This window comes from Macaca nemestrina, chromosome 15 (assembly GCF_043159975.1).
Source record: "Macaca nemestrina isolate mMacNem1 chromosome 15, mMacNem.hap1, whole genome shotgun sequence".
In the NCBI taxonomy this organism is placed as follows: domain Eukaryota; kingdom Metazoa; phylum Chordata; class Mammalia; order Primates; family Cercopithecidae; genus Macaca; species Macaca nemestrina.
Genome location: NC_092139.1, coordinates 50,604,081 through 50,618,853, shown reverse-complemented (window position 1 = coordinate 50,618,853; position 14,773 = coordinate 50,604,081). Strand labels below are relative to the sequence as shown.

At 41.4% G+C, this 14,773-nt stretch overlaps 1 long non-coding RNA gene across 1 annotated transcript in view; it reads left to right on the top strand.

Annotated features, from left to right (window-relative positions):
- LOC105486864 (uncharacterized) overlaps nucleotides 1–7,249 on the top strand; it is a 41,607-nt gene extending 34,358 nt beyond the window's left edge. Inside the window, exons 3-4 of the long non-coding RNA XR_011613546.1 lie at nucleotides 136–187; nucleotides 4,350–7,249. This is a non-coding gene — a long non-coding RNA (uncharacterized lncRNA). The remainder of the gene's footprint in view (nucleotides 1–135; nucleotides 188–4,349) is intronic.
- The last annotated feature ends 7,524 nt before the right edge of the window (nucleotides 7,250–14,773 follow it).

Genomic DNA, 14,773 nt, shown 5'->3' with positions numbered 1-14,773 from the left:
AGGCATGTTCTATATTGTCTCCCAGAGGTCACCAGCAGAACTGATTCCTGGTTGCCCACAGCAATAATCTACTGAATACAAACTCTTCCCTGGCCTCCTTCTCTTTCCTGTCTCATTCCTCCCCTCTCTTACCAGTGCTGCCTGGGATCACCTGCTAAATAAGCTACTTGAATTCCCTTTTATGTAGGTAAGTATTGTTTTTGGAGATCAACCCGAGATAAGACTTGCAGGCTCCAGAACTCCTGATAACATAGGCACCTACATGGACCAAATACACAGCCCTTTCATATGATGCAGGTACCACCAGGTTAAATTTGGATTAAAGTGATGTATTAGTCCATTCTCACACACTATAAAGATACTACCCAAGACTGGGTAATTTATAAAGGAAAGAGGTTTAGTTGACTCAATTTACATGGCTGGGGAGGCCTCAGGAAACCCACAATCATGGTGCAAGGGGGAACAAGGACCTTCCTCACATGGCAGCAGGAGAGAGAGAAAAACGAAGGAGGAATTTCCAAACACTTATTAAACCATCAGATCTCATGAGAACTCACTCACTATCATGAGAACAGCATGGGAGAATCTGTCCCCCATGCCCAATCCAATCACCTCCCTTCCTTGACACATGGGGAGTACAGGTCTCTTCCTAGACACGTGGGAATTACAATTCAAGATGAAATTTGGGTGGGGACACAGAGCCAAATCATATCAAGTGAAAATCCACATTTAGCCTCTATTAACAGGAGTGAGCCTATTATCCCAGCACTTTGGGAGGCCAGGGCTGAAGGATCACCTAAGTCTAGGAGTTTGAGGCCAACCTGGCCAACATAGTGAGACTGTATCTACAAAAAATAATGAAGAAGAAGAAGAAGAAGAAGAAGAAGAAGAAGAAGAAGAAGAAGAAGAAGAAGAAGAAGAAGAAGGAGGAGGAGGAGGAGGAGGAGGAGGAGGAGGAGGAGGAGGAGGAGGAGGAGGAGGAGGAGGAGAATAATTATTAGCTGGGTGTGGTGGTGTGGACCTGTAGTCCCACCTGCTTTGGAGGATCACTTGAGCCTAGGAGTTCAAGGCTGTAATGAGCTACATTTGTGCCACTGTACTCCAGGCTGGGTGAGAGAGGAAGACCCTCTCTCTATTAAAAAGAAAATAACAAAAGACTAGTTTGGTTCTGTTCCTACCTAATCACTGTTTTCTTGTTGAGCTTTCTTACCTTCATCTGAATTAACATGTGCTTTACTGATGTCTTTCAATTAAATTGTTTTTTTTTTCTATAACTTTGAATTTAGGGTGACTATTTACTGTTCATAGAGGATTTTTTAAGATATAAACTGCACAGGAATTTATGGTGAGTAAAGTAAAATATAGCCTGAACCCCCATGCCCTGGGCCTTTCATATGTGCATATTCACATAGCAAGTAGCAAGAGTAAGCACAGAGCAATCAAACACCATAGCAAGCACAAAACCAATGGCTGACTTAGAAAGAACCCTTGGATTTTTATGCTCTGGGTTTCACTCAATTCACAGTGATGTTTTTTAGCCCTTAGTGATATAACCAAATTAACACATGCCTACAGTGTCCATTAGAAACCACTGGTGGGACCAAGGCAAGAGAGAAGGAAGGAAGGAAGGAAGGAAGGAAGGAAGGAAGGAAGGAAGGAAGGAAGGAAGGAAGGAAGGAAGGGAGGAAGTCAGGAAGGCAGGGAGGGAGGGAAGGAGGGAGGGAAGGAGGAAGGGAGGGAGGGAAGGAGGGAGGGAAGGAGGGACGGAAGGAGGGAGGGAGGGAGGGAAAGGGAAGGGAAAGAGGAAATATCCAAAGAATGCAAAGAAAAGCAAGTCTTGGGAAGTAAATAAGTTGCATGTATTCACTTACAGAATCCTTGCTACATCTGTATAAAATTATTATTATTATCATCCTATTTTATAGATGAGGAAACCAAGGCACAAAAAAGTTTTTTAAATGGTCCAAGCTGTAAGACCTAATAAGAAGCAAAGCCTGGATTTGGACCAAAGCAGCCTGACTACAAAGCTACATTGTGCACACCCTGAAGGTGGAAAAGAGCAGTTTCCAAGTCTATGTTAAGCTAAGCCCAGAAATCTTAGTTACTTAGTCACCCCTTTATGTGGGTCAAGGTCAGGTAAAATTTTCTTTCTACTTTCATGAAGAAAGTTTGGAAAGGAAATTAAGGGTGCCAGTGTCAGAAAACTAGGGGTAAACTGTTACTTTGGTTATCATGGAGAGTTAAGAAATTCTAAATTACATGAAGTCACCAAGTCCTGAAAATATTCAAGCAGTCCTAGGAAGGATACTCAGTGCGATGGAGAGCTAAGGACTCCTCCTAACAGCCATGGAGAGGCCATGATGGAAGCAGATTCTCCAGCCCCTGTTAAACCTTCCAATGATTACACCCCCAGGTGACAGTTTGACTGCAACCTCCTGAGACCATGAGCCAGAACTGTGCATTTAAGCCACTCCCAAATTTCTGATTCACGGAGACTGTGAGGCAATAAATATTTATTGTTTTAAGCCACTAACAGTGTGGTAATCTCCTGTGCAGCATTAGTTAACTAATATAGATTTTGGTGCTGAGAGTGGAGTTTGAACCTGTGTTAATTTACTATTGTTGGCATAGCAAAGTACCGCAGAGTAGGTGGTTTAAAGAAAGATTTATTTTCTCACAATTCTGGAGACTAGGAACCTGAGATCAAGGTGTCAGCAGATCGGTTTCCTCTGAAGCCTCCCTCCTTGGCTTGCAGATGGCCGCCCACCCCCTGTGCCTTCCCAAGATCTGCCTTCTGTGTGTCTGTATCATAATCTCCTCTTGTTGTAAGGTCACCAGTCATATTGAATTAGTGTTGTCAAATGCCAGGGGTTTGGCCTAGGTCCGGTTGCTCACCACAACGAAAGTCGATCACTGAGAAAATAAGCGTTGCCAAGGAAGAAAGGCTTTATTGCAGGTGACATCAGCCAGGAGGTGGGGGACAAGTCTCAAATCTGTTTCTCCAACCAATTAAAGTTAAGGGTTTATAGAGGAGTCGGTCAACAGACAGCAGGTGCTCAGACAAGTGACCTGGCGTCTTACTGTCTGGATGCAGTGATCTAGGAAGTTTCAGCTTTTTGATACTATCTGGGATGAAAATTGGATTGGTTTCTCTAGGGCCCACCCTAATTACTTCATCTTAACTTAGTAATCTTTTTAAAGACTGATTCTCCAAGTACAATCATATTCTGAAGTACACAGAGTCAGGATTTCAACATGTGAATTCTGGAGGAACAAAATCTAACCCCTAACAGAACCCATTCCATCTCTGCCACTTACTAAATGTCAGGTTTTAAGAAGTTTTGTGATTTTCTCTATAAAATGTAAATGATAGTACCCAACTCGGAGGACTGTTTTGAACATTTATATTTAAGTCACTCAATACTGCGTCTTGCACATAATAGGTGAGCTATAAGTATTTGCTGACACTGACACTCAATGAAACAGCACTCTGTCAACCCATTTTAAAGCACCTGATTGTCAAGCCCACTGCAAACCTTGTTAAACCAATCTCTTCCTTTTAAACCAGACTAGTGAAATTTTACTGTGCATTTTTCCATGTGTTTAATTGCACAGAGGAAGCATTAATGGAAATAAACCTTAGAGGTAGAAAATAATTAGAAAATTTTTGCCAAGAAAAAAATGTTGTTGCTTTAATTTAAACTTTAATTTAGCTCTCTGGAAAGGGCTTTTGCTTTCTCTTATTTGAATTTTATTTTAATAATTCACAGGCAGTGCTGTTGACATGCTCTCATGACCAACGTCAAATTTAATTTATTTTCACCAGCCCAAAGCGCAGATGCCTGCTATTATCATGGCTGCTGCTGTGCTCAACTGGTTCTTGCAATAGATGAACATAGAAATAAATTGTCTGCGGAGGGTTTTCTGTGCCATGTTTTATACCCTACTGTGACTCAAGAGATGATAACTTTTATAAAAATTTTGTACAATTTATATAGTTAATTAAAATAGAACTGAGCTGGGCACAGGGGCTTGCACCTGTAATCCCAGCACTATGGGAGGCGGAGGCAGGAGAATCACTTGAGCCCTGGAGTTCAAGACCAGCCTGGGCGACATAGTGAGATCCATCTGTACAAAAAATTTAAAAATATTAACTGGGTGTGGTGGCATACACCTGTAGTCCCAGCTATTTGGGAGCGAAGTGGGAATATTGCTTGAGCCCAGGAGTTTGAGGCTGCAGTGACCCATGATTGTGCCACAGCACTCCAGCCTGGGTGACAGAGTGAGACTTGATCTCAAAATAAAAATAAAAAATAAAAAAACTAGATGCTTATCTCTCTCACTTCTAGGTTCCTGACTTCTTAGGTGTGACCACAATTGAAGTGACCTGACCCGAGTGTCCATCTCTTCCACAAGGAATCCATATGAAAGAAGTAACTGCTCTCAGGAACAACGTTTATAAGGAAGACTGACACACACACACACATAAAAAGCTTGCTAATTATTTTTTAAAGGATTACAACACAAGTCTCGTGGTATTTTTTTCTTACACATTCTGTACCATATAAAATGAAGGGAGAGAAAGTGCCCAGTGTGGAGTTCTGTGGTTTCTCCTGCATCCCACTAGGCTACCTGGGAGCATCACAGAGAGCATAATCTTGAGTTAGCAGAAATGGGGAGAACTAGGCAAATTTAGTGTTGTGGAGAGGAAATAATGTAAAGAGCTCCCATCTTCCTTCACTTGAGAGCATGGGGCTGGGTTGTGGGACAATGTGAGGGAAGACGGAAGAGTAGTAAAAGCTTGGAGCAGCTGCTTTGCAAAATGGAATGATAGGGAGCACTGAGGACAAGAGAAATGATTGCTGAGCAGCGTGGTGGCCCTGGTGAGGTTGGAGGCTTATTTTTAGAAGGCTGCCAAGCAGTTGAGGATGGGAGATTTTCCTCGACAACTTGGTGTAGAATTGGGCCCACATTAAAGGAGACAGGGTAGAAGCAGAGAGCACAGTGAGGGAGCAAGAATGGCCAGAGTTGAAGATCCTGGTTGCAGAGCCTTGACCCTCCCTCCTGTGTGGCACTTGGTGAAGTCAGGGATGGTTTTAGTAGAGAACATGTGCTAACTTTTCTCATCCCCCAGGTGTGAGAACCGTTATGCCATGAACAACAGCATCACACATTGGCTGAGCCAAGCCTTCCTGACTGGGCATCAGTGGTTTTCTAAGCTAGTATCACTGCTACTTTGCCTCATGCATACAAATCTAAGTTCAAAACCTATCTTTCTTGTTCAGTGACTCCATTTTTAGCTACTTGATCCACATACTTGAGAGCTTGAAGAATGGAGAATCTTGAGGTCAAAGAAGGCTGAAGCAACCATGTGGAGCAGGCATCCTCCACCTCCTCTTTTCTCCACCAATCACAATAACATGCTAGGATAAAGAAAGAAAGAAACTAGAAAGTGGTCTAATACAACCTTGAGTGAGGTACTCTTTGAGCCTCAGTTTTCTTTCCTACAGAATACAAACTTTAGTTAATAGCAATCGCCTATTCCTAGAGAGGGTGATTATTCAATGGCATATCAAGCACTTGGCACTATTGCAGCACACTTAGTTGGTGCTCAATAAATGGTTGCTATGTATTAGGTAACGACCAGACAATGTGCGCTATATACCATTTTGTGCAATTTATGTTGTCTTTGCCTGTGTTCTGCAAAAGCAGATTCTGAGACAACAGCTTATCAATATAGCTGAAAACTCCTGTATTAGGGAGTACAATTCCAGGGAAGCAGAAGTGAGGGAAAAGAGTAGGGCAGAGAAGACAACAGAGCAAGTATGAGTTAGGGCACTGTAGAGATAGCCGCTGCTTCATAATAAAACAAACTAACTGTACTATTTCATGGATCCTGCTTCTGAAAGGCCTTAAGGGCTACTGAGTCTCAAGACAGTCTGTTGGCAGGGTGGCAATGGAAGAGGAGGAGAATTTATCCACTAGCTTTCATCTCCCACTGATCAAAAGTCTACCCCACCAGGCATTAACTTTTCTGCACCTTGCCATGCACCCCTGTGAGTGTCAGGCAGGTCTTGATGTATCTTAAGCCTCAGTGGCAAGATGGAAGACAGCCCTGAATTGAAGACAAGAGGATCAAGCTGTGGGCTTGAGACAAGGCACTGCCAGGCAGCTCCTGCACAATGTCTGCTGTGGCCCTGCAGTGATGAGAATCTACCTAAAGTTGGTCTCCAGAGTGAAAGCCAGGAAGCAAGAGTCCTGGAGACAGGTGAGCCTGGGATGATCTGAAGAGAAGCTAAAAGTTCCTTTCACACCTGGGCTTTGAGAACCTCTTTTGAATATATTGAATTATATATTTCCACTTAAATATCTGGGAAATGAAGATATAGCTCCAACCTTCGGGAGTTCCTAACATTCAAGCTTTCTTTTACTTAGCAGGTGACCTAAAGTGTATCAAAAAGCTATTGGTAAAAAAAAATCAAGATTTAAGTACTAGAGGGATATTTAACAAATCAAATATTTTGTAAGAAAAAATCTGTGTACTATGAATAATTGCCCTTTAACCATTCTATAGTGATATGTTGGATTTTCTACTGAGAAAATGCTCTTGCACAATATCTTTCTTTTTTAGACTACTTTGATTCAGTTGGCTATTAGATTCTGTTGCATTGGGAATTCTTAGCATTTTCTGCTTGAAATCTGAAGCCTATTTGTTACACAATATGTCTGACTCACATATCCAGCCTCAAACTACTTGAGAGAAGAGGAAGTTCCTTATATGGTTGTACTCCTCCACGGCATCCCTAGAGGATAACAAACTCTCAATATTTGTTGAGTAGGAAACAGCCTAAATGCCAGGCATTAGATGAATGTTAAATAAATGATGGGGCAACCATACAATGGAATTTCACATAGCACAGTTCTAAAAAAATAAGAAGTTTTTTCTAATACAGTTATAAGAAGAAGGAAGACAGTTATTTTAGGTAAAATAAACACATTGCAGAAAAATATGTATAAAAATCCTATTTTGATTGCATGTTTATACACACATGTAGGTGGATATGCATATTTAGAAATCTAGAAGGTAAGATTACACAATAAACTGACAAAGGCTATTATCTCCAGGGATGAGATTGGTAGAAGGGGAAAGAATTTTCTCCTTTCACTTGTACTGTTTGTGTTTTTTACAACAAATATTTGTTACTTGTGTAATCTAAAAATGAACAAGTAAAAGAAATAATGCCTTGAATTAATCATGTGTATTTGATGATGCAGTAGAAAAACAGGCAACTGGATACAAATAAATACTTAGTTTTGACACTGAATTAGTTCAGGTACCATCTCTCATTTCATTCTGCATGGAAAAATTGCTACTTCCATTTTTTTTTAAATCCCTATGAGAGCCATTGGAACCTCTGCATTCTCAACTTCCCCCAAAATAACAGTGTTCTTGGCTGACTTGCTTGGCTATATATCATTGTATTTACAGCATCATCCTTTCTTTCGCAGAGAGTTCTGTTTACAATTCTAATGAAGAGATAAAAACCTTGTAACCAATATAGGTCACTCAGCTATGCATAACCGGGCTGGTTGTCTTTGCTTTTTTTAATTCTCAGATTTTCACTTCCTAAATCTGCTCTAAATGGTAATATTTTTGTGCACTGCAAACATGTAATAATATAGTATTCAGATGCTCTTGCATAAATGGTCTCTACATCCTAATCAATCCCACATAGCAAAGTATGATAAATACATATTTAAAGTCCTTAGAAGTGGATAAGGTATTTCAGGCTGTGTTCATTTCTCGAATCTTTTTGTGACTTCTCTCATGATGCTTAGAGAATTACCCAAAAAGGAGAGAACCCAGCTTTTCCCAGGAAGGGCACAGAAATGGGATAAAACATAGCTGTTTCCTGGATTTGCATTACCAACCTTGTCACTCGGACCCTCCGACGTTTCCTAAGCACCACCAAAGAACCATCTTTGGATCTCAGCTCACCATTCTTCATTCCCCCTTATTTATCACTCCTTTTCACCTCACAATCTTCATTCCCAAAGCACCAATTACATATAAAGAGTAAATGTGTTAGAATGTCAGAACATTTATCTTAGGTATCAGAGAATCCTTTGGAAAAATTTAGGAAATTCATGACATCAAGGAAGGCTACATGGGTCCTGTAGAAAGAAGAGAAGGATTAAAGACAGCCCTCTGCTAGCAAAATGCCAAAGAGCCTAAGATCTGATTTAGGAGGAACATTTTGGTATACTAAACACGACTGAACAACACACAGCCCATAAAAAATCCCAAGCAATAAAAGCCGACAACAATTTGAAGGAACCAATATTTATTACCATAGAACCACTATGTCCTCAGACTTTTGACACTCACAACTTTGCTTTTCTAAAGGAAACAATAATGCAAAGAGTGTGGTCATAACCAATGAGCAGACTAACCCTTTAGTTAGAGAAGACCTATAAACCTACATGGAAAAAAATTGTTATTTTTTGCCATCTTCTGAATGAGATTTAACATTTATTTTGATAATTAATTTGGCAACAAATGGCAATTATCTTATTAGAATCCATGACTTTGGAGCCAGTACAGATATTTTTATATCACATCACAGTTGTTGCAGGGGTCTTGAAACACTGTTCACATTTACCACTATTCAAAATTATGGTAGTTGATTGATTTGCCACTAGACCTCATTAATTAATATGTAAATAAGAAATCAACATATTACAATGCCATAAATTTTATATTTTGATACTTGTATTTTAGTATAATTGGCTTCCTTTGCAATTCTGCATGTTTTACTTTTACTGTAAAAATACGATTCTGAAAAGGGATCGACAGACTTCAATGGACTTCAGAGGCATGAGAGAACCAGTTAAGACTAGAAAAACCAGCCAACTAAGTTTGGCCAAAATTGTTCACCCATGCCACAGTAATCTTAATACTGTTGTTTTGAGCCATTAACTTTGGGGGTGTTTGATTAAATCACAAAAAATAACTGATACATGTCGCTACTACTATTTATTTAATATTTTTTCTCTAAATCAACTTTTTCCTTTAAATAAATCATTGCTTAAACAGTCTTTATTGCACCACAGCAAATAGAAAAACATTTTTATTTGACTCAGATAGAAGCAAACTAAAAACAAATACGAGGAAAACATTAAGCATTGCTACTAAATTTTGGCTAGATAGATAAATGTTGTCTGGGAAGGCTCTTTATTAAATAAAAAAAGAGATGACTAAGTGCTGGAGAGTGACAAAGATACATTGCCTCCCAAGGGAGACCTTCACCTTGATAAAGAAGGACCAAGAAAGAAGTGTGTGATTCAACCTTATTTCATCTCCTGCTCCTTTTCCTCTTATAAGCAGGAATCTCAGTGGGTGGTCTTGGCCCACATTTTGGAAAGCATTGATGTCATCAGACTTGCAGAAAAATGGTATCTTTATGTAGATGTATTAATTCATCCTCACACTGCTATAAAGAACTGCCTGAGTCTGGGTAATTTATAAAGAAAAGAGGTTTAATTGACGTACAGTTTCTCATGGCTGGGGAGGCCTCAGAAAACTTACAATCATGGTGGGAGGAGAAGCTGGCATGTCTTACGTGGCAACAGGCAAGAAAGAGCGTGTGAAGGAGGAACTGTCAAACACATATAAAACCATCAGGTCTCCTGAGAACTCACTCACTATGATGAGAACAGCATGGGGGAAACCGCTCCCATGATCCAATTACCTCCTACCAGGTCCTTCCCTCAACACGTGGGGATTACAGGGATTACAATTCAAGATGAGATTTTGGTGGGGACACAGAGCCAGACCATATCAGTAGATGAGTGCTTTATATCATAATATGAAAATGAAATGGCATATATCTGAGAATGCTTGGGCCACACTGTAGACATTCACCCAGACTATGACTGTGAGGGCTCTGGAATACTGCAAACTGACAAGTTTGATAACATGGATAGGAACACTGAGGCCCAATGAGATTAGACATTGACCAGGGCCATTCAGGGAATCAGAGGCAAAGCCTCAGGTGTAAAAAAATAATTTTGAATAATTTCACTCCTGTCACCAGAGGACAGAGAACATAGCTTTCAAAATTATATAGACATTCAGATCTCATGTGTTAAATTAGGGAGCTGGTATAAAAGACCCAGAATCCACCCCACCCCAAGTTCTACCTTTCTATGAACCCGTGAGTTTCAATGCTGTAGCACAAATAACCCAAATAATTCACTAAGGAATAATAAAGGAAGAGGGTAAGGAATTAAAGCACATTGACTTACACATGGAGAAAATTATTTGGTTTTCACTCTTCCATCCCTCTGCTTTGGTCAAGGTGAAGTGTTTTGCATTAAGCCCAGCACATATAACAATAAATGCCATCTATGGTTAATATTGAAAATGATAATATTAAATAGCAGAGCAGGTTAAGAACTTGGACTCAGAATGTGAATTTTGTTCCCCCACCCATCCTAAATTTCCTAGCCTGACAACTGAATTTACTTCTCTTTGCCTCAATTTCTTCAACTGTAAAATGTGCATTAAAAAGTATTTGCATCAAAGGAAGATTAAAGGAGGTAATACATGAAAGTATTTAGAATGCTGTCTAGTACCTAGTAAATATACTGCACAGCAATAACAAGATTGCATAAGTAATCAACAAACTTTAACCCACGATGATAATAATAATGATAATTAAATAAATCAATGTATCAACAGCAAACCATTGTTTAGAAAGAGACTTTGAGTAAACTTCTCCCTCTAAAACAAATTCTCACTATTCTTTTATCTGTCAAACATGGAACCATGACATTGTCTTTTGGATTCATATTATGATTAATTCCAGAAACATATGTCCAGAGAATACATGGTTTTTGCTACTGCTCATCATTTTTACTTTGTGACAACATTTTAATCCATGATGATGGATATGATCCACCAGTGCAGATAAAATGTATATGAGAATTTTGAGAGTGTGAAAATATTTAAGATTTTCCTCACCCTCACCACACTTCTCTCCCTGTTACTCAGCTCCTTTTCCCTTCTATATCCCTATGATAATCTGCAATGTATCTACGTTCTAGCTCCAAGAGCAACCCTGGCATTTGAATAATATTCATGCATGCCATGCTATTTTGGTAAAATTCGTTTTCCAAAAACAGCATTATAAGAAAGTGAGGCCAAAAAGAACTCACTGTTCTCTCTCACACTGGCACACTGAGGTGTCTGCTTAACCTGCCTGTGGGCTCAGGTATTTCAAACCATGGTACATTTTTTTCTCTTTTGCTTTAAATGGCATCACAACGTTAGCCTGTTGCCAAGTCGGACTTAAATTAAACTAAGGTATGCAAAAAGATGATACTGTTTCTGTAGGTCCTAGTGTGACATTAGGTAGGTTAATGGGTTGCTATGGTGATCATTTTTAGCAACAAAAATGAATAATGGTAAAGAGAACATGTTTTAGAGTCAGATTTTTTAAAGTTCAAAATCACATTATGTCACTTGTTATATGTTTGGCTGACTGAGCAATTTACTTGGCCTTTCCTGGTACATGTTCTCATGGGTAAAATGATCCAAATAATACCTATCTTGGGAAATTATTATCCTAATTAGTTCTCAGAATAACTCTGTAGTGTAGGTATCACTAGGACCATTTTATAGACAAGTCATATACTTTGCCCAAAGTCACAAGGCTAGTTAATGGCACAGCTGAGAGACCCAAATCATGATTTCTGGGGGCTAACTAGGTTCAGCTAGGTGGTTTTCACATAAGGGTACTCATGCAGCTGCAGTCAGATGTTAATCGAGCTAAAGTCATCTCAAAGGCTTCCTTACACACATGCCTGATTTTGATGCTGGCTCTTGGCTGGGACTTCAGTCTGGCACTGTCAGCCAAAGTAGCCACATGTGATCTCATCATGTGGCCTGGGCCTCCTCATAGCATAGTGGCAAGTTTCCAAACCTCACAAGCAAAGCAGCATCACTTTCTGTTCATTGAAAGGAAGTCACTAAAGCTGGTCTATATTCAAACACCTTGTATTCAAGATGACAGTAGATTAATAGCTTCAAAGTGCTGATGGAAAATATGTGAATCCTAGAATTATATATGTAGCTAAACTGATATCAAATCATAGTTTTCTTTTTTAAACAGATCCAATTTAGGATGTTTAAAATTGCTCATGTAATTTTTTCAGTAAAACATCAATATCTCTTAGTTTATTGTTTTTTTTGTTGCTGTTAGCAGGTTTTGTGACTTAGCATGAAATATGTTTTATCAACACAGGAAGGTAGGAAAAAAAGAACAACAAAGAGAATAGAGGTATAAAATAATAAAGATAAAAGCAGAAAGCAGTAAGATACAAAACATAACAAAAATGCAACATAGTTAAGATAACTAAATACGTATATTTTGAAGACTACTCAAACACTATGAACCTTTGGCAAGTATGAGCCCAGAAATGGCACAAGGGGCAACTAGAGGACAACTCTGAAAGGCAGGAGGGCAAAGGAGTCTGATTAGGAGCTCCAGAACTGGGGGAAGAACACTGACGCAAGACATCTTAGGACCATCCCCACAACAGCAGAAGGCAACCCAACAGAAGGAGATTGAGGTGGTCTCATTCCTCCCCCAGGACACCTTGGAGCCCTGTTGACAACACCAGGTGAGCCTGAGAGCATGTGCGAGGGTGATTGACAGGGAGCCCTGCTAAAGGTAAGTGGGTAAATGAAGTGCTGCCTTTCCCCACTGAACCTGAGACTTATTTCCCTTACTGGGAGACATCAAGATGGCTGGGCAGCCCAGGAAAGAGAAACACCACTGTAACAAGCACTTGACCCAGGATACCTATTTGTCCTCATGGGCCTGACACTCTCTTTCCCCACCTAGAGACACTGGGCAGCCAGTCGCCACCAGTGAGAAGATTCAAAACCAACACCCAGCTCAGGAAGCACGCATCATCATCAATGTCAGCAGATACTTTATTGCCCCATTTACAGCATAGGTGACTTGGCCTAGGGAATCACCTTCACCCCATCAAGTGGCACTACTAGGGATTACTAGTGTCACCTTTTGGGAAGCCCCCAAATTACCAAACCACAAAGACCAAAATAACACCATACAGTGTCTGAAAATTAAATTGTCATTGAAACCAACCGCCCATAAAGGTAAACCAGGACCTGCACACCAAACCTAAACAGAGTGTCTGCACACATTCAGACTGCTTGCTGTGGTTTGATTATGGTTTGTTTGGCCTTGCCAAGTCTCCTCTTGAAATCTGGTCCTCAATGTTGGAAGTAGGGCCTGGTGACAGGTGTTTGGTTCCTGAAGACAGATCCTTTAGGAATGACTTGGTGCCATTCTTATGGTAATCAGTGAGTTCTTTCTCTATTAACTCTGAGGGAACTGATTGTGATTGTTAAAAGAGCCTGACACCTCCTCCCTCTTCTGGTGCTTCCTTCCTCTTGACAAAAAGAAAAAAAAAAAAAAAGTCAAGATAGATTTCTTAAAATGGGTTTGAACAGCCCATAGGAAAACAATAAAAAACAAAGAAAGGAATGAAAAAGAGGTGAAAAAAATGGAAAACATATAATAAAATTGTTATGGGATCTTTGGGGTGTCGATTTTCTAGCCAGAAACCTCTGTGGCCAGCAGCGCCTTTGCCCAAGTTCTTGTCCTGCATCCAGGAAGAATAAGGTACACAGACAAGTGAAGGGTAAACACGACAAGCATGAGCTTCACTAAGTGTTACGACAGCTCGGAGGACCCGCAGTGGGTAGTGGGTAGCTCTTCTCCATAGCCAGGTTGTCCTATGGAGTGTTCAGCTCTCAGCAGACAGGAGGCCCTGGAGAGGATTGCTTCTCTCTGCAACTGGTAGTTCCCATGTCTCTGCAGGTCTCTGAAGCTCTCAGCAGAGAGGGTAACTCCTTTCTGTAGCTGGTTGTCCAGAGGTCTTTTCATCCTCTCCATCCTCTACCCTGCTGTGCCTGAGCCTGGGGCTTTTATGAACCCCAGAAGGGAGAAAGTGTGTGCTGACTGGTACATGGGCAGCCATGGGTATGGCTGGAAGAGGCACCACAGTCCCCACTCCCATCTGCAGGCCTGGGAGCCCAGCCCTCAGCCTTCAGGCCTGAAGGTGAGGCCTTACTGGGACCCACCCCCTTCTGCCCAGGAGCCTGTCTGTCTCCCACAGCCATCCATGGTGCCCAGGCTGCTGGCACCAAAGGGCATGTGCAGGACAGCACCCAACCACCCTTGGCTTCCCCTCCTGCGCTTCTAAGCACCCAAAGTCCAGAGGGGGCTGAGGTGGCAGGGGGTTGGCACGTCAATACCGCCCCAAGCCTGAGCATGCCTGGCCAAGCTGTGACAGCACCTGAGCTTGGCCTTAACCCTGCTCAGAGATCAGAGCAGGTGCCAGGAGCCAGGAGAAGCCAGGCAGTGGGAGCAGGCACCTCCATGTCTGCAGTGGTGTGGGGTGCCTTCCCAGGCCCCTCAAGCATGCAGAAATGCCTAGGTCTGCAGCCCTGATCTGGGCAGCTGCAGCCGTACCCCAGGAGGCAGGGCTCCTGCCTGCTCTGTGGAGCTGGAGGCCCAAATACGTAGCCATGACTTGGGGGGCAGCAGTGCCTCCCAGGAGGGTGGGGACCCTGCCTCCTCCCAACTCCCAAGAGTAGAGGGGTGCTGGGTTGCAGCCACAGCTTGGGTAGTTGCAGTTATACCTGGGGAGCTCTTGCCCCACCAACTTGGAAGGG